General features: G+C 39.7%; 1 protein-coding gene, 1 non-coding gene and 1 pseudogene across 4 annotated transcripts in view; all 3 read left to right on the forward strand.

Moving 5' to 3' along the window:
* Positions 1 to 24,725, forward strand: part of Stpg2 (sperm-tail PG-rich repeat containing 2) — a 524,919-nt gene that overhangs the window by 290,118 nt on the left and 210,076 nt on the right. The window lies entirely within an intron of this gene.
* On the forward strand, positions 6,713 to 9,341 carry Cycs-ps2 (cytochrome c, somatic, pseudogene 2; annotated as a pseudogene).
* Positions 8,260 to 8,366, forward strand: LOC120101136 (U6 spliceosomal RNA). Its single transcript, XR_005501533.1, has one exon. It is a non-coding gene; the product is annotated as a U6 spliceosomal RNA (small nuclear RNA).

The following is a 24,725-nucleotide window of genomic DNA, read 5'->3' on the forward strand; positions in this document are numbered from 1 at the left end:
TTCTGTTCCTTTTACTGGGAGATTATTCCTTCCTGCCCACCCCACTTTTCTTTTGAGACAGGCCCTGGACATTTAGTATGGTATGGCTTCAAAGGGAACACTAACTCCTCCTACCTCAGCCTCCCAAGTGATGGGGTCACAGGCACACACACCCAATGCTCGGGTTTTTCTTCCTTTTTATAGAATCCAAAATATATTAAGCTAACAACAGAACTCTAGTGTAGCCTTGAATCAATTTGGAGTGAAAGGATCTGCTACTTCTGGGGGTGATATAGTATCGATATATTACTAATTATCAACATTTCTCTGTTTTTGTTTTCTTTGTTTCTTTCTTTGTTTGTTTCTTCCTTCCTTCCTTTCTTCTTCTTCTTCTTCTTCTTCTTCTTCTTCTTCTTCTTCTTCTTCTTCTTCTTCTTCTTCTTCTTCTTCTTCTTCTTCTTCTTCTTCTTCTTCCTCTTCTTCTTCTTCCTCTCTCTCTCTCTCTCTCTCTCTCTCTCTCTCTCTCTCATAATGAGAAGTCTTGGCTTATCAGATCATAGCCACCAGACGGCAGCAGGGTCAGCAATCCAATGCTTCATGCCTCAGCAGTTGTACACCTAACACAGGGAACACAGAGTTGAGACCTCCCTGTAAGATAGTGTGCTTTCCTGTCACAACACTACTACAGACTGGTTACAAGTATTTTTTTTTACAATTATTAATGCAACTTTAAAGGTTGTTTGTTGAAGATACAGTTTATTTTTGTCTTAATTCTCCTGATTGTATTGTTAATGGAATGACAATGTAGTATTGTCCCTTTGAAAAGCTTTGAGTTGAGAGTGGCTCATGTTGATGCTGGCATTCAACAAGACTGTCCAGGAATAACTGGAACATGTAATCACTCTATTCTGTGTTTTATGTTTATCTTTAGTTATGAGCTAACTCTTTTATAGAAGGAATCCAGCAAATCAAACAACAGAAACATCTTACAGAATTGGTGCTTATTAAACACACTTGCAAACTTTGAGTTGAAATTCTTTCAATAGGGTCTGAATCATCTTCTAACTCTTTTGTTTTTCTTTCTATAGTGAATAATTATTTTCTTGATTTCGAGAATCTAAGGTTAAGTTAAAATACTCACTACCTTTACCTATGTGGTAAACGTGTATGCCATATAGAAAACTGTATGCTAGATTTTATTAATACTTAGGGTAGATGGAGACTCTTATCTTCTTGTGTCAGCATTTGTGCACAATATAACTTTCTATTGTTGATCGTGAGACTTGAAAGCACATTAGGAAGATTTAATATGTAAGCTTTGAATATCAGATCAAAGAGATAGACTAACATTTATGTAAAATAGATTACATTATTACTTTATAGTTATATGATATTAAGAGTAATATCTGTTCATAATTTGATAATGGCCAAGGAAATTAAAATACTTCTTTAATATAAAATACTTTTAAAATAAAATGAAGTTAGTAGCTTTGATTTCTTTCTCATTGCTATTGTCAAATTATGTCCCCCCCCGTATATCCTCCGTCCCCACATTTCAACTGTATGTAGAAGTCAGTGTGCATATTTGTTAAAGATGTTCATCTATACACAGTAGCAGAGTCGTTACCGTAGGAAAAACTCCCTGCTCACCTGGAAGTGCTTTTCCCTTGACCCCTCACCGTACACATTTTTCTGCCTTTGCCCTTACCAGCCACTGAGAGTCAGCTCAGGTCTGAGTGGAATGTTCTGTGAAGACTGGTCACTGGACGGCAGGGAGCATGCCTCGTCTCTAAAGACAAATGTGTCATATTTCCCTATTAGAAAGGAGAATGATAAATTGGACAGAACAAAACATGGAAAGTGAATAATTTTGCTTCAGTGGGGTTAAAATAACATTGGAAGTATATATATTTCTTCCAACATGGATAGAAATAAATTCTGCCACCTGTAAACTTGGATTTAAATACATCGTTTACCCCCGCCCCCCAAATTGAAGCTAGAAACTAGTGTCTTCTCTTTTCCAGAACACCTGGGTTGGGCTGACTCAGCCTTGCTCTCTTCCTCTCCCTCTGCCTTTGCGAGTAGTCTATTTCACTCATGGACTATGTGTGCTTAACCACACATAGATATAGGAATTACATATAGGGGTGCACTGGGTTCACCTACTAATAATGAGCAAACAAACAAACAAACAAACAAACTCCCACCAAATAATGCCCCACTCCACAAATCCCAGTGGTGAACAGCATTTCAGTGACCCAGAAGACTTCCTGGAAGATAAAAGAGAGAAAAGCCTCAAGATACTCCACAGTAGAAAACTTTCCTTTCCTTCCAGACTAGATTCAATGGATCCAGAACCTGGGAAGCCACTGTGCTTCATGTGTGTTAATCTGCTGTAGCGACAAAGTGCTGTAAACTTGGTACCTCATCCAGTAGAAACTTGCTACTCACTTCTGTAGTGAGGAAGTCCCCAGTGGAGACATCAGAAGTCACCTGGCTCTCCTCTGTAAGGGTGACCTTCCCTCCTTGGTTCTAGCTTCCGGTGTTTGCCAGCCATCTGACAGCCCTTGCCTCTCAATGCCAGGCCAGCTCCCACCACGTGTCTGTGTCACTTTGCATTCGGTGTGTTTTACTTTATATGTCACTTTCTGTATATTTTACTTCAGACCACCAGCCTCCCACCATACCATAGAATACACTTATTTCATCTCTTTAAAATTTATTTTTTTACATTATTTGTATGCATGTGTGTGTCTAAGTGTGGGTGAATACATGTCTGGATGCAGTTGCCCATGGAGTCCAGAAGAGATGGTTATGATCAACTAACTATGGGTGCTAAGAACTAAACTCTGGTCATCTGCAAGAGCAGCAAGTTCTCAACCAGTAATCCACTTTCAGACCATTGTGTGTTTATTTTAACTAATTATATATTTCATAACTATATATATATATATATATATATATATATATTGAAATAGGATCACATTCTAAAACAGAATCCTGAGTTAGAACTTCACTACATCGGTTTTTTTTTGGAGACATGAGTCAATACATAGTAAATGGCAAAAAGTAAATAAATTTGCAGGTAATTTGACTCTAAGGTGGAGAATTAGTTTTGATTCTGTAATTGGATCCAGTGGAATCACAGCCTCCTACATGTTAGAGACAGGAACAGGAGAGCCAGCGTTCCCTTGTCAGAAGGTTGCCTGCTCTTGCTAACCCTGAGACTCAGGGTGGCCATCAGCCAAGAAATGTGTGAACATTCTCGAAGCCAGAAAGAAAAGAAAATTTAGAGGCTCTGTCTTGAGCCTCTGAAAACAATCACAGCTTTGTTTGACAGGACAGACTCACGTTTCAGACATTATGTGCAGTGCTGTTTCTGGGTTGGAAAGATTACCAGTAGAGGCAGACTGAACGGCTCCATTTCCTCTAGTTTTCTGAAGACTGACTGGCACAACGTATAGACTGAGGGATCCTGCATCCTTTGTACCTTGAGACAAATATGAAACTTCAGGAAACAATTTTGTGCAACTCCTTAAGCAAGATGGTCTGTGCTGGCCATCTTAAGTCTTATACTTTATTACTTGTATTTGATTTTTCTCCATGAGGCTTACCCAAATTCTAAATACTGTAGACTGTTAAATTTGTCAGCCTTCTTTTACCCATAGACCAACAAGTCCAGGCCTTTGCCACGGCCATTGTGATGCTGCCGAGCAAACATGAGGCACTGCCTTGTTTCTGACCAAGTCCATGTGCTTCCTGTTTTGTTTTTTGTTTTTTTTTTGCTAATTCTATGTTTACCATTTGTAAGTTTTGTTTCACTTCCATTAGTTTAGAATATGTTACATTCTCCATCGTAACATACAGGGCAGTTTTCTCAGAGAAGCATGGCAAAGCTGGCCTCATTCTGAACCCTGTGCTTTGGAAAGTCAGTGACAGTTATGACATCTACAATTCTGTGTTTAGGGCAAAGACTCATGGCAGAGGATGACCTCACTATCATACTCTATCCTTTGGCATGATGGAGACATCGAGCCGTTTGTCTGCCTGTTCCTTTGACGCTCTCCAAATCTTTCTTTGTCTTTAAAACTTTCTTCATAGATGCCACGGCCTCAGCAGTGCCTTGGATTAAATATCTCATTTCACTGGGAAATTTCACCCTCTTTACGTATAAGGAATTTAAAAGACATTTATCTATTTTATGAACATTTTGCATCCTGCCGAATTTCTTTTTTTTTTTAGCTAGAATTTTCCTATCTTTTAAAATTCTGAGATTTTTTTAATTGCTTATTTTGGTTTTCATGTATCATTCAATACACCAGAAAAAAAATGTAGCTGAATTCCTGTTATTTCCTATTAAATTCTTTAGCTTGTACCCATTAGTTTCCATGTTCCTTATGACTCACTCTCTAAGACTTCTACACTGTCATACATACAGGCCTCTACAATGCTTTCATGACCAAAAGAATTAATATTGGGATTATCAACCACCATTGACCTCATCAAACAATGGCCATTACTTAGCAGCTGGACCAATATCTTCAAATTTTGTATAAACCTAGTGACAACAATCGTAATTACTATTTAATAGTTTATACTTTTTTACTCATCAATATTTCCAAATGAAGTAGATGTGTTATTGAGGGTGGCTTATGTTAGCGGTAGGAAGTGTCTTTTAATCTTCTGTGGTGATTCGGGGCTAGTCTGCCAACGATTTAGTCACAGATGTCAGTCTTACAACCTATTCTAGCTGTTAACTTGTACTAACATCTCTAGCAAATATGTACAAGAAAGGGGGAAGGAAGAGTAGACTACAGAAGTAGGATGAACTCCTTGGCCATTGTGGCCATCAACAGTATATGAATACACTCATTTGAAAACTGTGGCGTTAAACTAGAGTAGGTTTTAGTTTATTTGTGCATAACATACTACTAATATTAATCAGAAAAAATCTATTTTGTATTAAGGATATGAAACGAGGATGTAAAAATAAAGTTGGTTAACTAAATTTTAGAAGGCATCACGTGACATAAAGACTATGCTGTTCTCACTGTGGGAACCACTCGAAACCCGAGAGTCTATGCAACAGACTTGATTGCCAACCAGAGCACCTCATCTGACTACAGTGGGCCAGCGCATTCGTGTTGTCAGTGAACTCAGTTAGTGGGTGAGCTGCTTGTGATCTAATTAACTTCATTTGTGGGGAGGAGCTGCTTATGAGGAGAAGACGAAACATTGTGATGGTGAGGGACAGACTCGAATTGTAAGTGTAGGGATGTACACACTGCACGTGACAGCGGGCGGTAAGTAGCATGTGCGTTTTCCCCATGTTTTCTAATGTATTTCACTTGAATGTTTTACTGCTTGGAGAAAAGCCCAGGGCTTGTAAAATGGTGAGGTGAATACTGGTAGTGACTCATACGAAAGTATTGATCAGGTAAAATCTACCCTAGCAGTTTGCTGACTTCATCATTCTCTGACACTTGCTGATACCAAAAGAGTATATTTTAGCTGGAATGTAAATTTGTCTAAGTCACAACTGTCAGAGAACCAGGTAAGTTGCCACAGACCTCCAGTCACTTTGTTCCCTGCAGACCCAATCCCTAGCATTGTAACAGATCACTAGTGGAACTATCCATTCCCATGCCCACATCTCCTGTGGATACCATAGACTATCCTCTCCTACACTTCCTCCCCAACCGATTTCTGTATCCCAGGCTCCAACACCAGCAGACAAGCCAGTAAAACAGGCAACACACAGCTATTACACTCTCCGAAAATCCAGAGTGGAAACAGAAACCAAGGAAACAAATGTCCACCCAAAAAAGACAAACCCAGAAATTAGCACATAGAATCATTTCAAACGCAGATGCCTAGAGGCCACTATAAGGATGAAATTAATAACATTTATGGCAACATGTCTCCACCAGAGCTCAGCTATTTTACCATAGCAGGTCATGAATATTCCAATGTAGTCGTAGATCAAAGAAAGGACCTTAAAGCCAACTATATGAAGATGGTAGATGCTCTTAAAGAGGAAATGAATAAATCTCATAAAGCAATCTATGAAAATGGAAATGAACAGCTGAAAGAAACAAATGAAACTCTTCAAGACCTGAAAATGGAAGTAAAAGAAAACAACACTTGAGGGAATTCTGGAACTCAAAAGTTTAGGAATTCAAACAGGAACTGCAGAGGCAAAAGGGTCAGAGGCCTCTATGCCAGCATTGCAGCTGGGCCTGCTTGACTAAGTTCCTCCTACAGAAAGCTCAGACGCTAAGATCAACAATTAGGAAACGGGACCTCATGAAACTGAAAATCTGTCAAGCAAAGGACACGGTCAATTGGACTAAACGGCAGCCTCCAGAATGGGGAAAGAGTTTCTTCTTTATCGACTCCTTATATAATAGAGGAGTAATGTCCGAAATATATAAAGAATTCAAGAAACTGGTCACAACGAAAGTCAGGAAACACATAATACAATTTAAAATTAAAGATTTTCTGAACAGAACACCAGTAGCACAGGCACTAAGGTTAACAATGAGTGGGACTTGAAACTGAAAAGCTTCTGTAAGGCAAAGGACACCATGAAATGAAGAAAGCAGCAGCCCAGAATGAGAAAGGATTTTTTTAAACTAACTCTACACAATGATATAATTCTAATATATAAAGAACTCAAGAAATTAGATATAAAAATGCAAATGATCCAATTAAAATCGGGTATGGACCCAAATAGAGAAATTCTTGATGTCCTTTTAAGATATTATGGAATACCCATAGTTACAGCTGTTTGCATGTATGAACTGTTGGCTAGGATCAGAGAATGTGCAGCTTTTTCCTCTCAGCCTTGGTGATCCCACTTTAACTCCCAAGTTCACCCATTTTCCTGTTTAATGTTAAATGTTTAAACTTCGCTGCTGGTGATATGCAACTGATTCTACTCCACTGAAATTATAAGGAAGAATAAAAAGTTGAAGAAATGTTCATGAGGTTCTTGAATGAGAGGAAGGAGTCCACCCAAGGACTTGATTGGACATCTGCTCAGAGACACTGGTTTCTCCATGAAATGGTGGCAAAATTATTTAATTATAGAGAATGATCACAATCTATATTTCAAGTCAAATAGTGTTTGTACTCTTCAATTTTTAATTATCTGTCAGTAAAACATTACAATATGGCATGGTGGACTATATCCTGTAATTGATTCATTTATGTCCCTTAAAAAGTAGAAGGCTTTGAAATAATTTTTACAGAGAAATGCAGGTATAAAGAGTGGAAATTTAGAAAGTGGGATGTCTGTCTTCTGGACTGAACATTTGTGATGTTGACTAGCCGGGAGCGAATTTAAAATGGGTGATGTTGAAAAAGGCAAGAAGATTTTTGTTCAGAAGTGTGCCCAGTGTCATGCTGGAAAAGCATAAGACTGGACCAAATCTGTTTGGGTGGAAGACAGGCCAGGCTGCTGGATTTTCTTACACAGATGCCAACAAGAACAAAGGCATCACATGGGGAGAGGATGCCCTGAGGTAGTATTTGGAGAATCCCAAAAAATACATCCCTGGAATAAAAATGATTTTCGCTGGAATTAAGAAGAAGGGAGAAAGGGCAGACCTAATAGCTTGTCTTAAAAAGGCTACTAATGAGTAATTCCACTGCCTTATATTTTATAAAACAAATGTCTTATGGCTTTTAATGATTTAATGATATTTAATTAATACACAAAATTCAGATCACGAATGGCTAACAATGTTTTTGTTGGACAGTCCTGATTTAAGTGAAACTGACTTGTCATAGGTGGATATGATCTTATTTAAAGTAACACTTCCAGTTGTATACATGCTATCCCTGCTCTCCCTTTCTCAAGATACGATTGGACTTAATTAGTAATGATTTACCTTCCATAAATATGGGGGTATAGCCTCAAACCTATTGAATGGTTTTATACTTAGATTTATATAACTGGGTATATGAATATGTTTAAACACTGGGAAAATTCTATCACTGTCTCAGAACCAAGACTCATCTGTGTTTCAGTTTGTGCCCACTGTCCTCTTACAGGCAATAGATAAACACCAAGAAGCAACTGTCTATTATTGACGATTCTGTTTTAATTAGAATTCCCTTTGTCAAGGATGCTGCCTTTTACTTATTATGGTTTATGTATGATATCAAATAAACAGTATTTGACACTTAAAAAAGTAGTGGACATTTTTATGAAAGTGACAGGATGGGGAGAGAATGTGAATGAGAAAATATGTCCAGAATAGAAACAGACACATGGTGCTCGCTTCGGCAGCACATATACTAAAATTGGAACGATACAGAGAAGATTAGCATGGCCCCTGCGCAAGGATGACACGCAAATTCGTGAAGCGTTCCATATTTTTAATCGTCTTGGCAATAAAACAAAGAGAATGAAAGCACACAAACATAACCTCACATCCAAATATGAATATAACGGGAAGCAATAACCACTATTCCTTAATATCTCTCAACATCAATGGCCTCAACTCCCCAATAAAAAGAAATAGATTAACAAACTGGATACGCAATGAGGACCCTGCATTCTGCTGCCTACAGGAAACACACCTCAGAGACAAAGACAGACACTACCTCAGAGTGAAAGGCTGGAAAACAACTTTCCAAGCAAATGGTCAGAAGAAGCAAGCTGGAGTAGCCATTCTAATATCAAATAAAATCAATTTTCAACTAAAAGTCATCAAAAAAGATAAGGAAGGACACTACATATTCATCAAAGGAAAAATCCACCAAGATGAACTCTCAATCCTAAATATCTATGCCCCAAATACAAGGGCACCTACATACGTAAAAGAAACCTTACTAAAGCTCAAAACACACATTGGACCTCACACAATAATAGTGGGAGATTTCAACACCCCACTCTCATCAATGGACAGATCATGGAAACAGAAATTAAACAGAGATGTCGACAGACTAAGAGAAGTCATGAGCCAAATGGACCTAACGGATATTTATAGAACATTCTATCCTAAAGCAAAAGGATATACCTTCTTCTCAGCTCCTCATGGTACTTTCTCCAAAATTGACCATATAATTGGTCAAAAAACGGGCCTCAACAGGTACAGAAAGATAGAAATAATCCCATGCGTGCTATCGGACCACCACGGCCTAAAACTGGTCTTCAATAACAATCAAGGAAGAATGTCCACATATACTTGGAAATTGAACAATGCTCTACTCAATGATAACCTGGTCAAGGAAGAAATAAAGAAAGAAATTAAAAACTTTTTAGAATTTAATGAAAATGAAGGTACAACATACCCAAACTTATGGGACACAATGAAAGCTGTGCTAAGAGGAAAACTCATAGCGCTGAGTGCCTGCAGAAAGAAACAGGAAAGAGCATATGTCAGCAGCTTGACAGCACACCTAAAAGCTCTAGAACAAAAAGAAGCAAATACACCCAGGAGGAGTAGAAGGCAGGAAATAATCAAACTCAGAGCTGAAATCAACCAAGTAGAAACAAAAAGGACCATAGAAAGAATCAACAGAACCAAAAGTTGGTTCTTTGAGAAAATCAACAAGATTGATAAACCCTTAGCCAGACTAACGAGAGGACACAGAGAGTGCGTCCAAATTAACAAAATCAGAAATGAAAAGGGAGACATAACAACAGATTCAGAGGAAATTCAAAAAATCATCAGATCTTACTACAAAAACCTATATTCAACAAAACTTGAAAATCTTCAGGAAATGGACAATTTCCTAGACAGATACCAGGTACCGAAGTTAAATCAGGAACAGATAAACCAGTTAAACAACCCCATAACTCCTAAGGAAATAGAAGCAGTCATTAAAGGTCTCCCAACCAAAAAGAGCCCAGGTCCAGACGGGTTTAGTGCAGAGTTCTATCAAACCTTCATAGAAGACCTCATACCAATATTATCCAAACTATTCCACAAAATTGAAACAGATGGATCACTATCGAATACCTTCTACGAAGCCACAATTACTCTTATACCTAAACCACACAAAGCCACAACAAAGAAAGAGAACTTCAGACCAATTTCCCTTAAGAATATCGACGCAAAAATACTCAACAAAATTCTGGCAAACCGAATCCAAGAGCACATCAAAACAATCATCCACCATGATCAAGTAGGCTTCATCCCAGGCATGCAGGGATGGTTTAATATACGGAAAACCATCAACGTGATCCATTATATAAACAAACTGAAGAACAAAACCACATGATCATTTCATTAGATGCTGAGAAAGCATTTGACAAAATTCAACACCCCTTCATGATAAAAGTCCTGGAAAGAATAGGAATTCAAGGCCCATACCTAAACATAGTAAAAGCCATATACAGCAAACCAGTTGCTAACATTAAACTAAATGGAGAGAAACTTGAAGCAATCCCACTAAAATCAGGGACTAGACAAGGATGCCCACTCTCTCCCTACTTATTCAATATAGTTCTTGAAGTTCTAGCCAGAGCAATCAGACAACAAAAGGATGTCAAGGGGATACAGATGGGATAAGAAGAAGTCAAAATATCACTATTTGCAGATGATATGATAGTATATTTAAGTGATCCCAAAAGTTCCACCAGAGAACTACTAAAGCTGATAAACAACTTCAGCAAAGTGGCTGGGTATAAAATTAACTCAAATAAATCAGTTGCCTTCCTCTATACAAAAGAGAAACAAGCCGAGAAAGAAATTAGGGAAACGACACCCTTCATAATAGACCCAAATAATATAAAGTACCTCGGAGTGACTTTAACAAAGCAAGTAAAAGATCTGTACAATAAGAACTTCAAGACACTGAAGAAGGAAATTGAAGAAGACCTGAGAAGATGGAAAGATCTCCCATGCTCATGGATTGGCAGGATTAATATAGTAAAAATGGCCATTTTACCAAAAGCAATCTACAGATTCAATGCAATCCCCATCAAAATACCAATCCAATTCTTCAAAGAGTTAGACAGAACAATTTGCAAATTCATCTGGAATAACAAAAAACCCAGGATAGCTAAAGCTATCCTCAACAATGAAAGGACTTCAGGGGGAATCACTATCCCTGAACTCAAGCAGTATTACAGAGCAATAGTGATAAAAACTGCATGGTATTGGTACAGAGACAGACAGATAGACCAATGGAATAGAATTGAAGACCCAGAAATGAACCCACACACATATGGTCACTTGATTTTTGACAAAGGAGCCAAAACCATGAAATGGAAAAAAGATAGCATTTTCAGCAAATGGTGCTGGTTCAACTGGAGGTCAACATGTAGAAGAATGCAGATCGATCCATGCTTATCACCCTGTACAAAGCTTAAGTCCAAGTGGATCAAGGACCTCCACATCAAACCAGACACACTCAAACTAATAGAAGAAAAACTAGGGAAGCATCTGGAACACATGGGCACTGGAAAAAATTTCCTGAACAAAACACCAATGGCTTATGCTCTAAGATCAAGAATCGACAAATGGGATCTCATAAAACTGCAAAGCTTCTGTAAGGCAAAGGACACTGTGGTTAGGACAAAACGGCAACCAACAGATTGGGAAAAGATCTTTACCAATCCTACAACAGATAGAGGCCTTATATCCAAAATATACAAAGAACTCAAGAAGTTAGACCGCAGGGAAACAAATAACCCTATTAAAAAATGGGGCTCAGAGCTAAACAAAGAATTCACAGCTGAGGAATGCCGAATGGCGGAGAAACACCTAAAGAAATGTTCAACATCTTTAGTCATAAGGGAAATGCAAATCAAAACAACCCTGAGATTTCACCTCATACCAGTGAGAATGGCTAAGATCAAAAACTCAGGGGACAACAGATGCTGGCGAGGATGTGGAGAAAGAGGAACACTCCTCCATTGTTGGTGGGATTGCAAACTGGTACAACCATTCTGGAAATCAGTCTGGAGGTTCCTCAGAAAATTGGACATTGAACTGCCTGAGGATCCAGCTATACCTCTCTTGGGCATATACCCAAAAGATGCCCCAACATATAAAAAAGACACGTGCTCCACTATGTTCATTGCAGCCTTATTTATAATAGCCAGAAGCTGGAAAGAACCCAGATGCCCTTCAACAGAGGAATGGATACAGAAAATGTGGTACATCTACACAATGGAATATTACTCAGCTATCAAAAACAACGACTTTATGAAATTCGTAGGTAAATGGCTGGAACTGGAAAATATCATCCTGAGTGAGCTAACCCAAACACAGAAAGACATACATGGTATGCACTCACTGATAAGTGGCTATTAGCCCAAATGCTTGAATTACCCTAAATGCCTAGAACAAATGAAACTCAAGACAGATGATCAAAATGTGAATGGTTCACTCCTTCTTTAAAAGGGGAACAAGAATACCCTTGGCAGGGAAGAGAGAGGCAAAGATTAAAACAGAGACTGAAGGAACACCCATTCAGAGTCTGCCCCACATGTGGCCCATGCATATACAGCCATCCAATTAGACAAGATGGATGAAGCAAAGAAGTGCAGACCGACAGGAGCCGGATGTTGATCGCTCCTGAGAGACACAGCCAGAATACAGCAAATACAGAGGCGAATACCAGCAGCAAAACACTGAACTGAGAATAGGTCCCCCGTTGAAGGAATCAGAGAAAGAACTGGAAGAGCTTGAAGGGGCTCGAGTCCATATGTACAACAATGCCAAGCAACCAGAGCTTCCAGGGACTAAGCCACTACCTAAAGACTATACATGGACTGACCCTGGACTCTGACCTCATAGGTAGCAATGAATATCCTAGAAAGAGCACCAGTGGAAGGGGAAGCCCTGGGTCCTGCTAAGACTGAACCCCCAGTGTACTAGACTTTTGGGGGGAGGGGGACAATGGGGGGAGGGTTGGGAGGGGAACACCCATAAGGAAGGGGAGGGGGGAGGGGGATGTTTGCCCGGAAACTGGGAAAGGGAATAACACTCGAAATGTATATAAGAAATACTCAAGTTAATAATAAAATAAAATAAAATAAAATAAAAAAAAGAAGTTATGAACCAAATGGAAAAAAAATGAAACAGACACATGGAAACCCAGAAGAAACTCCACATTTGAAGGGCTACTTCATGTCATAGTGGTTCTTTCCAGCACGTGAATCCTAGCCAGCTGTCAAACGTTTGATCATGCTTATTAAAATATTCAAAATGAAACACTGAATGAAGATATGTATTCTTAAAATATGATTTAATTAGTATGTCTTCAACAGAGGATCTTTAAAAAAATTCAGTTTAATCTATCTTGCCATCTTTGCGCAAAACTTAAGCATCCTCCCCACAAGTGTCTTTTCCACATCCATACCTTTTTGTTTGTAACACACTGATTTATAACAAGGACTATGCAACCATGGGCCTGGGACTATTTATTGAAGTCTGTTAGACTTATTATTGAGTTCGTAATGGAAAAAAATTACCGTTCTCACCCCAAAATTCATCCATCATCAGTCAATTCATCCAAGAGAAGTAGGTTCCCATAAATCCCTTCTGGATCTATGACTAGCTCTTAACAAGCCAAGTCTTCGGAAGCTCCTGTTCAGACAGCTGCGGCTGCCATGAGAACGTGTTCTCAGTGGTTATTTTGTGTCCCTAAGAGAGCAGGTCACATCTCTTCTCCTTCCTCCTGGCTACTGCATTCCTTTCGCTCCCCAAGCCTTACATTGGGTGGGATAAATGCCCTGTTCCGTGCTGAATGCTCTCTCATCGCCTTCCTCTGCACCTTGAGCAGCCCCAAGCCACAACTGCTTTTCATCACAAAGAGAAACTTCTCTGAAGGGTGAGAGTAGCATTTGTCTATGGGTACAGACATTGATATTTAGAATGCAGTTCAGAGCCATGTCAATTTGTCTAAAAACAGTGAATTCTCCATAGGTGGTGACTTCATAGCCATGTATTATAGCACCGATGATATGTGGTGTAGAATGGGTCTCAAACCTATTCTGAGGGCAGTTGGTTACTAACCCTAATTTTTTTTTGGTTAACTTTATACATGTTAGAGTTATCTGAGAAGATGAAGCTCATTGAGAAAATACCTCTATCAATCTGCCTTTAGGAAAGTCTTAGGTGACATTTAAAAAAAAGTTACTTGTTAATTGTGGACAGTGCCACCCCTGGAAGGCAGCACTGGTTGGCATAAGAAAGCGAGCTGAGCATGTCATGAGAAGCAAGCGGTAAGGAGGCTGTCCTTACGGTTTCTTCCTTTGTTCCTGCCTCCATGGTTCTAGCCCTGAGTTCCTGCCTTAACTTTCTTCAATGATGCACTATGGGAGTGTGAGCGAATGAAGCCTTTCCTCCCCAAACTGCTTTTGGTTGTAGCTTTATCACAACAGTAGAAGTGTGTGAAGGTCATAGCTGGGCAAGACTTATGGCTCAGGGGCCTGCACAGCATTTTCAGTGTTAGGAAATCAAGCCGGCAGGAAGGAACATCCCAACTCATCTTGAGTTAGATTTCATTATGTCTTGCAACAAAGGCATAGGATACGTTAAGTAACAGGGTCTTTGTCATGAGCTCTGGGGGACGGCTAAGAGGAATAGGAGGACTCTGTATCATGGAGGAGACCCCTGGGTTCTCCCTGACTGACAGCTCATAAGGAGGTATCCCACATGTGGCAGTGGAATTTTGTCCGGTAAATAGTGTCTAGAAGCAGTATTACTGAGTCATGCAGGATAGCTCCCTTTTAACTTTTACTTTTTAAATTTATGTTTTTAATCGGCACGCAGGCTTCTATGCGGCTTTTTCATGCTTTCTTCATTTTGGTTAACCCTTCGTTCTCTCCTTTTTATTTCTCCCATCCCCCCACTTCCTGGCTTGCTCTAACCTTTCCACCCTCAGCCCTTCTCCTTTTCTGTCACCTGTGCTCTATGAGATTCTGTCAGGACACCCTCTACGTGTCCCTTGGGAGACAGATGCCACAGGCTTTCTCTCATATGTGTTCCCTTTGAATGATTGGATCTGTGGGTTTAACTTTCGGTTAACTGTAGAAGTAAGGATACTTTTGTAATTCAAACGTAGAGCCCATCCTCAGTGGAGCACATCTAGGGGGTGTAAATAGATATCAATTAGTGAAGAGTTTTAGCTTATCTAGCATGAGTCAAATCTAGCGGCACACCAATAGCTTCTCAGAGCTACGTATTTTGTAAACGTTTAAAATAAAGTTGGAAATAAATGAAAGGAATGCAAATGTTTTATTCTCTTAAAGAAACTGACAATTTATACTACTAGGGATAAGATACTGTAGGTATATGTGAGGGAAATAGGCATATGTCAGAATAGGTAAAGAATATCAGTTACAGAGCACAGTACTATGGCTTCCACAGAGAAGAGGGCTGGAACATGCAACAGGAACACTGTTGCTTCCGGCTATTCAATAATTTAGATGCAATGTTTACCAGGATTTCGTGTATTAGATTCTCAAGTTTCAACTCCCTTGTTCGAGTCGTGCTTGAGTTATTATTACTCATAAACACCATTGCCACTTTCCGTTATATTTACATAGGGGAAATAGGTACAGACACCTACTCTAAGACGTTTTTCTTCAATGTGAGTCTTTTTACGAAATTATTTTATTTATTTGCATTCCAAAAGTTGTCCCCCATCCTGGTCTCCCCTCCCTGAGTTCTTCACTCCCTCTACCTCTTCCTTGCCTTTGAGAGGGTGCCCCCACCTGACCACCCACCCTCGTCTCACCCCCACCAGCATCCTCTTTCCTGGGGCATCAAGTTTCCACAGGATTAAGCACATCCTCTCCCGCTGAGGCCATGCAAGGCAGCCCTCTGCTTCACATGTGCCCTGAGCCGGAACCAGCCCATGTGTGCCCCTTGGATTTTGGCTCAGCTCTGGAGCTCTGAGGGGTCTGGGTTAGTTGACACTGTTGTTCTTGCTATTGGGTTGCCATCCCCTTTAGCTCCTTCAGTCCTTCTAACGCTTCCATATTTGTCCCCGATGTCATTCCAATGGTTGGCTCTATCTACATTTGTCTCAGTCATGGCCTCAGTAATAGTGTTGGGGTTTGGTGCCTGCACATGGGATGGATAGCAAGTTGGGCGGGTCATTAGACAGCCTTTGTTTCAGTCTCTATTCCATTTTATGTGCATTTCCTTTAGACAGGAACAAGTCTGGGTTAAAATTTTTGAAGATGTGTGGGTGCTCCCTGCCTCACCTGGGGGCCATGTCTCTCTACTGAGGGTGGTCCATCTGTTCACTGTTGGGCGTTTCAGCTAATGCCATCCCCACTGAGTCCTGGTAGCCTCCCACATCCCAGGTCTCTGGGATTTTCTACAGGTTTCCCCTGCTCCCTAATCCATACTGCTGTATATTTTGATTCATTCTCCTGGCCCTCTGGATGACCCTCCTGTCTTTCTCCATACCCAATCCTGTCCCTCCTTTTCCCATCCCCTTCCCTTCTCCCATCCAGTTTTCTCTCTCTCCCTCTGCCTCTGATGATTATTTTGTTCCCTTTCTAAGTGGGTTCCAGGTATCCACACTTGGGCCTTCCTTCTTGTTAAACTTCCATGGGGTCTGTGAGTTCTATCACAGGTATTTGGATTTTTAGCTAATATCCACTTATCAGTGAGTACATACCTCACATGTCGTTTTGGGTCTGGGTTACCTTAATCAGGATGGTATTTTCTAGTTCTATTTGCCCTGCAAAACTCACAATGGCCTCATTTATCTTAATTAGCTGTTTACTCTGAGTGGTGTTTCAAAAATATTTTAAGCAAAGCCAGAAACAAGATATTTTAGCATGACAAATAGTATTTAATCTGTTGACTTCAATGGCTAGGAAAGAGGAAGGAAGAGAGGATCTCACAAGGAACTAGATATAGAATCTAATGATATGGAGAAATAAAGGGGAAACTGCAAAATGAATATTAAATAGTAAAGGGTGAATAAGAAACATAAAGGAGGGAATATGAGGAGAGACAACTAACACTAAGACCATTTGAAAAGTTACATGGAAATCTACTATGCTAGAAGCTTCCTCAATTATGTGTATCTGTGAAAACAACCTAAATGAAATCACCAAACAGTAGTAGGTGAAACAAGCCACCAGTGCCAGGAATGTGCTACATCCTGTTGAATCATTAACCAAGGTGGTCCCATAGAACACAAGACACATCACAGACTCTTGCCAAGGCTATTGGTTGCCTCCCGCAACCTGAGGGTAAAGCCCTTTTGCTGAAGATAATGTGTATCATCAAACAGAGAAGTCAGCATGTTCATGACTAATTAGAAGTATCATACCTGTTGACTAGTATTCATGCTGTGCCTTATTGATCTCATTGCTTGCTTGTTGAAAGAAGGGGGTGAAGGAGAGAAAGAACATGACATTGGTTGGATAGGGAAGTGTGGAGAAGCTTCGAGGAATTGGAGGAGGAAAAACATGATCAAAATATGTTGTATAAAGGAAAACAATGGGTCAAAGGACTGGTCAACATAATGAAAGTTAGATATGTAAGTGATATTGTGATGGCCATAACTGGTTGCCAGGGAAATGCAAATCAAAGCTATCATGAGATGTGACACCACATTTGGATGGCTACAGTCTCCAAAGTATGAATTACAGGCAAGAGTTTGGAGAAAGGGGACTTTTGCACAATCCTAATGGATTATAAAATGGTATGTAAAATTTGGGGAAGTTTTGTTGGTTTTATACTGTTTAAATATAAAACTGTCAGATATCTTCACATTTCACCTCTGGGAATCTAAAAGAAGTGAAGTTAGAAATGTGAATGAAAATTTGTACAATATTGTGCATAGCAAAAAGGTAGCAAACCTTTGTTCATCAAGAAAGGAATGGATCAATAGAGCATATTATCTCCTGTAGCATGCTACTAATCTATGAAAGGAAGTGAAATTTTGTTATATGTTATAGCATGAATAGACCTCTAAAACGCTATGTTTAGTGAAATAAGTTAGACACAGACAAACAGACATTACACCGTTCCTCTTACATGAGAAATCTTCAGGTATTTGGAATCAACAATTGCTCGGTCAGAAAATGTACATTTTCAGACCAGGGGCTGAATCAAGTGGGGAAAGAGAGTTATTACAAATGAAAAAGTTATCATAACAGTTATGGTAAACTGCATGGCATTAATGAAAAAGTTACTATAACAGTACGATAGATACATTTCAAACTAATTTAATGCCATCTGAAAGTACATTTACAGATGGCAGGATTATGGTCTTTATTTAACCACAGGAAAAAAGTACAACATTTACATTCATGACTTTGAAATGAGGGCAGTCAGTACAGTTATTTCTTTGCATCACAGGGAAATTGACATGGGAGTGAATAATTGAGATAGTTTACTCTAATGGGAAGACACTTTGTATTCATTTGAAGAGGGTATTATGAATTCAGAGAATGAAAAAGATTAGAGTGGGGTTATTGTGATTGAAAAGGCTTTATGAAGGATACAAGATCTGAACAGAGCCCTGGAAGATTTCAGCATTTCTACACATAAAAGAAGAGGAAATTAAACCTTGGCAAAGGAAAGAGGCACATGAGTATTAGTTCCGTGTTAGCCCGCGAGCTCCCAGGGAACAGTGAAGGACCATTCTGAGCAAGTGCTGGTGCGAGGTGCCTGAGCGCCGGAAGGGGATGTGGACAACTTTGTAAAGGGTCTTGAACGCTCCTGCGAAGAGTGGGCGTTTCCCTTTGTGGGTTTGGGAACCAGTGCTGTAAACAGAGCAGAGACCAATAACCAATGCTCCAGTGCATTGGTTATTCCAGGACCAGTAACTAAGCGGTATTGTGCAATGGAGAATAAAGCGGGGTCAGAAACGCTACGTGGGAAAGCTGGAGAAGCTCTTTATCTAGTTCAACCTGACTGACTGACTTACATAACCCTTCTGATCTTCAGTTTATCCTTTATGAAATGAAGGGATCATGTGTTTTATCATAATGTGAAATAACCAAGCCACTTAGAGACACTTCAACCTATATTTAGGGGTGCTATGATAAAATATTAGCTACAGAAAAAAATATAAAAATTTCTGTGGAATATAATCCTGCTGAAAAAATGCTTGTAATTTAAATGTGCATAACAGTGAATGTTATTAAATCTTAGAGAACATAAATAAAATTAGGAATTATATGAATAAGTGATTTCTACATTATATATTAATACTTTCTAAATATAATTGCCATGTACTATTTATATACTATAAATAAAAATAAGTACCTAGAAATTACAAAGCATTTTCTTGTTGATTAGAATTTGATCTTCTGGAATTCTGCAAAGTTATTCCTGGCAAGCTAAGCCGAGGCCTTAAAAGTGGGAGGGTAGTGATATATGTGAGAGGGGGAGGGTAGTGATGTATGTGGAGAGAGGGGGAGAGTAGTAATGTATGTGGAGAGAAAGAGAGGGTAGTGATGTATGTGGAGCGAGGGGGAGAGTAGTAATGTATGTGGAGAGAAAGAGAGGGTAGTGATGTATGTGGAGAGAGGGGGAGGGTAGTGATGTATGTGGAGAGAGGGGGAGAGCAGTAATGTATGTGGACAGAAGGAGAGGGTAGTGATGTATGTGGAGAGAGGGGGAGAGCAGTAATGTATGTGGAGAGAAGGAGAGGGTAGTGATGTATGTGGAGAGAGGGGGAGAGTAGTAATGTATGTGGAGAGAAGGAGAGGGTAGTGATGTATGTGGAGAGAGGGGTAGGGTAGTGATGTATGTGGAGAGAAGGAGAGGGTAATGATGTATGTGGAGAGAGGGGGAGAGTAGTAATGTATGTGGAGAGAAGGAGAGGGTAGTGATGTATGTGGAGAGAGGGGGAGGGTAGTGATGTATGTGGAGAGAAGGAGAGGGTAGTGATGTATGTGGAGAGAGGGGGAGAGCAGTAATGTATGTGGAGAGAGGGGGAGAGTAGTAATGTATGTGGAGAGAAGGAGAGGGTAGTGATGTATGTGGAGAGAGGGGGAGGGTAGTGATGTATGTGGAGAGAGGGGAAGAGTAGTAATGTATGTGGAGAGGAGAGAGTAGTGATGTATGTGGAGAGAGGGGGAGGGTAGTGATGTATGTGGAGAGAGGGGGAGAGTAGTAATGTATGTGGAGAGAAGGAGAGGGTAGTGATGTATGTGGAGAGAGGGGGAGGGTAGTGATGTATGTGGAGAGAGGGGGAGGGTAGTGATATATGTGGAGGGGGGATAATGATGTATGTGGAGAGAAGGCTATGTCAGAGAAGCTGGGGCCAAGAGAATGTTGAGTCAGTGAGTAGAATTAGATGTCCCTTTGGGGGCTATGTTTCTTCTCTTAGTTCTTTCCTGAGGAGGAATTCTTGGGCTCTCACATTCATGGAGCAAACCTCCTCATAAGGTGGCTTTGAGTCCTAGCTGGCATCAGTGGATTCTCTCCACATCACTGTTAGGACATTTTGACTGTTTTCCTAAGATGCCCACTTACACCTAAATTCTCTTGTTATTATCACTTATTGACAGAAATTCCTTAGTAGAAATGTATTCAATTTGACTTTCAATTTCTTTCCTATATTGTGCTGTAGTGAGGAGCAGTATGTGTTTCACAAACAAACAAACACACCATGTCTATTTGGAAGACGACTGTACTGTCACTCTTACCTCAGCACACACAGGACTCTTGTGCATGTGTGAATAAACCTGAAGACCACTCAAGGCGGATTATTCACTATACAGGTCCCAGGACTCCCAAACGCTAGTAACCACACACTCGCTGGGTATTTCAGGAAGAGGCTAAAGGATAAGATTTAAAATACAAATGGGCACGTGAGGTACAGCAAGAGGAAGGAGATACGAGGTGCAAGTGTCTCTGCAGTGGGTCCTGTACATCCTGGTAATTCTCTTCAATTAACAGTGAGAAACTGGGAAATGTTACTTTCTTAATTGCACAAGACAGGAATTTTAATTCATCTCTAGTTTAGGCCCACTGTCGAGTAGCGTCATCCCGTGCACCACAGATCCTACATACATTTTAAATCAGCATTCCTACACATTCATAAAATGTTCACTAAATCATTCCATTTAATTTGCTAATTCATTGATTCAGATTGAGCTGTTTCCTGATCTAAGTCCATAAGTTTTCATCATCTTGCTTTTAAGCATTTGATGTTTCTCATAAGATAATTATCTACTCAAATACATAATAAAATAGTGAATAATGGATGGGTTGAAGTCACTGACAGTAATATTAAATAAGAAAACATAGCAGGCACACATACTTTTTAATCTATCTAGAAAATGATATATGAGTGAAATGATACTTGTCTCTCTTGCTTCATCATGGATGCAAGCTTCCATGTCTGAGGAAAGCAACATGAATAGCAGGGATAAACATGACTTTTCTCCCCATGTAACTGTGCGGATGGTTTTGTCTCCTTTATCCATTGACTCGATCCAATACATTAAATTTCCTTGTAGTGAATTTTATAGAAAGGGATTGAGAACAACTAGACTCTTTTCCAGAGAGCAAGGCAGACAGACCTCTAAATCTAATGGGATGTGATGTTAGAGTTCTTTTCATTGAACTGGGGAACAGGATGCAAGCCAATTTATGAGAACTCTTACTCCTGTAAGGGGCTGTCAAGTTAAGGCTTCTAAGTCAAGCTTGGTTGTACTTCTACAACCTGTACATTTAAGATGTCTCAGAAAGAACAAAGCAAGAATACTGTTATATACTGACCTACATGGAGTCAGATTTTAATGATAACACATAGAAACTCTGATTGGAATACAGTTGTACTCACTCATCCACACGTTGCCTGGGACTGCTTTTATGCTGCCTTGTCTTAGAGACCACAACTCAAAGGATGTACTCTCTGGGCTCATGCAGGAAAATCCTCTTGACCCTGATCCAATCCCTGGGAAATATATTTTATCTCTACTCCTTTGCGCTATACCTTCTGTAATTAGAAACCTTCTCAAATCAGAAGTGAATTTACCCTTGTCAGAACTCTTTTGGTTGGTCAAGTAGCAATTCAGTTTCTTTTCAAAGCACCAACATTTCTGTCCTTTCTGACGTGTCTTCCTATTATCTGGCATCCACTGTGTACTTTAATAAGATTCCATTTTCACTAAGTCAAACAATGACAAAATGATAGCATTCTCACTAAAACTATGAGGCACACGCACTAAGGGTTTATCTTCCTACCTAGCAGTAATACCTCGGACTTGGCCTCTGTAATTCACCTTATCTGCTTCCTCAGCTGTGGAGGATGTAAAGCCAAACAATCCTTTCTGTATCCTTTTCTCTAATAGAGTTGATTACATAACCATGTGACTAAAGAGAAGTCTTTAGGAGTATTTGTGTAGTGTAGTGTGTGTGTGTGTGTGTGTGTGTGTGTGTGTGTGTGTGTGTGTGTCAGTGCCCGTTTTGATTTCGGTATGATCTCTTCTGAAGGAGAGAGTTTGTTCATGCTGTTCTACTTCCATTTTCCTTACCCATCAAAGTTTCTGTACTTTTACACATTTGTAGAGAGCCCCTAAGACAGAACCCATGCAGTAGACCCAGTTACCAGAAAATGTGTTAGAGGGCATTTGAGATTCTTCATTTCTGTAATACTTAGGAGGGCTATCTTAAGGTTTGACAAATAGTAAGGAAAAGCTAATAAAACTGAGACATCATCTATCAGAATAATTAGGTTGAGCCTCTCGATCCTCCCCCTTATTCTCTAAATGATTGATACTTATATTTTGGTTGACTAAGGTTGGAAAGATAGATAAATTGCTTATCCTGCAAGTGTGACCAAAGTCTGCATCCTGTGAACCCACAGAAGAACCAGGTAAGCACAACAGCTACCTGTAATCCCAACCCTAGGGAGGCAGAGACGGAGGATCCCTGGGCAAGCTAGGTGTCCAAACAGCTGCATCAGCCAGCTCCATGTTCATCTGGAGACTCTGCCTCAAGACATACAATGGAGTGGTAGAGGGGGGAAGTATGTCAGCTCCGGGCTCCATGTTTACAAACATGTGCATATCCACAAGCACATAAACATCCATGACAAAATAAGAAGAGGTTTACCTGCCTAGATTTGGGCTGCATTTCTGTTTCACAGCTTTCTCCCTCCAATCACAACCCAAGAATTCAGCATTTTACTTGTCTTCTACTACTCAGTTAAAGTTGCTTCTCTATGTTTTGTTTTTTGGAAAATGTTTTTTCTTCAATTTTTTGATAGTAATTTTGCCAAGAGGAGAAGTTTAACTACGAGACTGAATAGTCCCAGAAGCATGTTTTAGAGGGAGCCCACCCTGTAATGCTGGGAAAGACAAGGGTGTTGATGCTGTACCTTGTGAGCTTGGCATGGGCCTTAGCACAACAGAGTCATGCGTGATTTTAAAACTTGTCAAAAATGTTCATTTTAGAATGTTAAAGACCCAAATTGATGTTTTTGCTGTGTATAAGGTAACAGAATCCATTGAAGGCCCAATAATAATGCAGTGATATCACCTGTAACTCCCATGGTATGCCAGCTTCATAACTCTTTCTTTGGCTACATCATTGATTGAGAATTTTCAGGGACCGTCTGCATGGAGCAAACAATTGCTGATGCAGTGGTTATGATGTTACACACAGAGCAGCCACTGGATCACGCAGGAAAGGGCAGAGCTAGGGAGGAGGTGCTCAAGTCCCAGAGAGAAATTGGCTCTAATGACAGTCCTTGTCCGCTCATGTGTCTTACTTGGGTGATCAGAATCCACATCTTAACACTATATCCACATTTTTCCAGTGGCCGTGATCAGTAAGTGAGAATTAGTAGACCTCCATTTTGGTACATTTAGCACATCCTTAAATGACTCAGATAAATTTTTTATGAACACCAAAATCATGTCAACTTTCTTCGAGTTTCCTACTTGGATTTTATCATACATTCACTGGGCAGTAAAGTCCTGTGTAACCTGGCATATAAGAGCTGGTTTGCATTTCTCAGGTAAGGGCTTGCTAAATTCGAAGCACGCTTTCCTATCTGCGTTCAGACAATGGCTTTTCTGACGTTTCAGTCATGGCATTTTACTGATGGTGTTACATGGCAAACTGTTTATTTTAATTAGATATATGAGACCATAACATTTATTATAACTAGCTGAAAGGCTCTATTAATTAATATGAGATGATTCTTCATGAAATCAATAGACAAAGAGGGAAATGATGAAAAACACATTTAGTTTAAAAAATTCTTCTGTACAGAGATTAACATAGAATTTAATGCACTTATTTAAAATGAAATAGTATTATATATAGTCGTAGTAGCTTTTTCCTGGTGTGTTTGACTTGATTGGATCAAGTAGGGACATTTTCTGTACAATTATAGTCTTCAATGATGATCTCTTTTTAAACTAAGTTTCACCAAACTAACATCTGACTTAGGCCCATGTTAGAACCATTACTGGAAGCTCATAAATTATACCTAAACCACTGATAATCTGTTTATAGATTGACTGGACAGGCAATTTTATAAGGAGGGCTTTCTGGAAATACCTCCCAGCATTACCCAGAAAGGAAGACCCTCCGGTAAGTAAATTAACACTGTTAGATGATAAAGAAAAAGAAAGGACTTTGCTGCTGTCCTCCCATTGAACTTCATAATTTGATCTAAATCTGACTCTGGTAATAGAAATGCACCATAAATAATCAGCTTGGCCAGCTATACTATTATTAAAAGCACCTCTTTTGGGGAGTGCTCAATATGATGAAAATGCCTCTGTGTATTCTTGTGAAGCTCCGCTCTGTTTCCTCCCAATAATTAAAGAATCA

Source organism: Rattus norvegicus, chromosome 2 (assembly GCF_036323735.1).
Source record: "Rattus norvegicus strain BN/NHsdMcwi chromosome 2, GRCr8, whole genome shotgun sequence".
NCBI classification, from domain to species: Eukaryota; Metazoa; Chordata; class Mammalia; order Rodentia; family Muridae; genus Rattus; species Rattus norvegicus.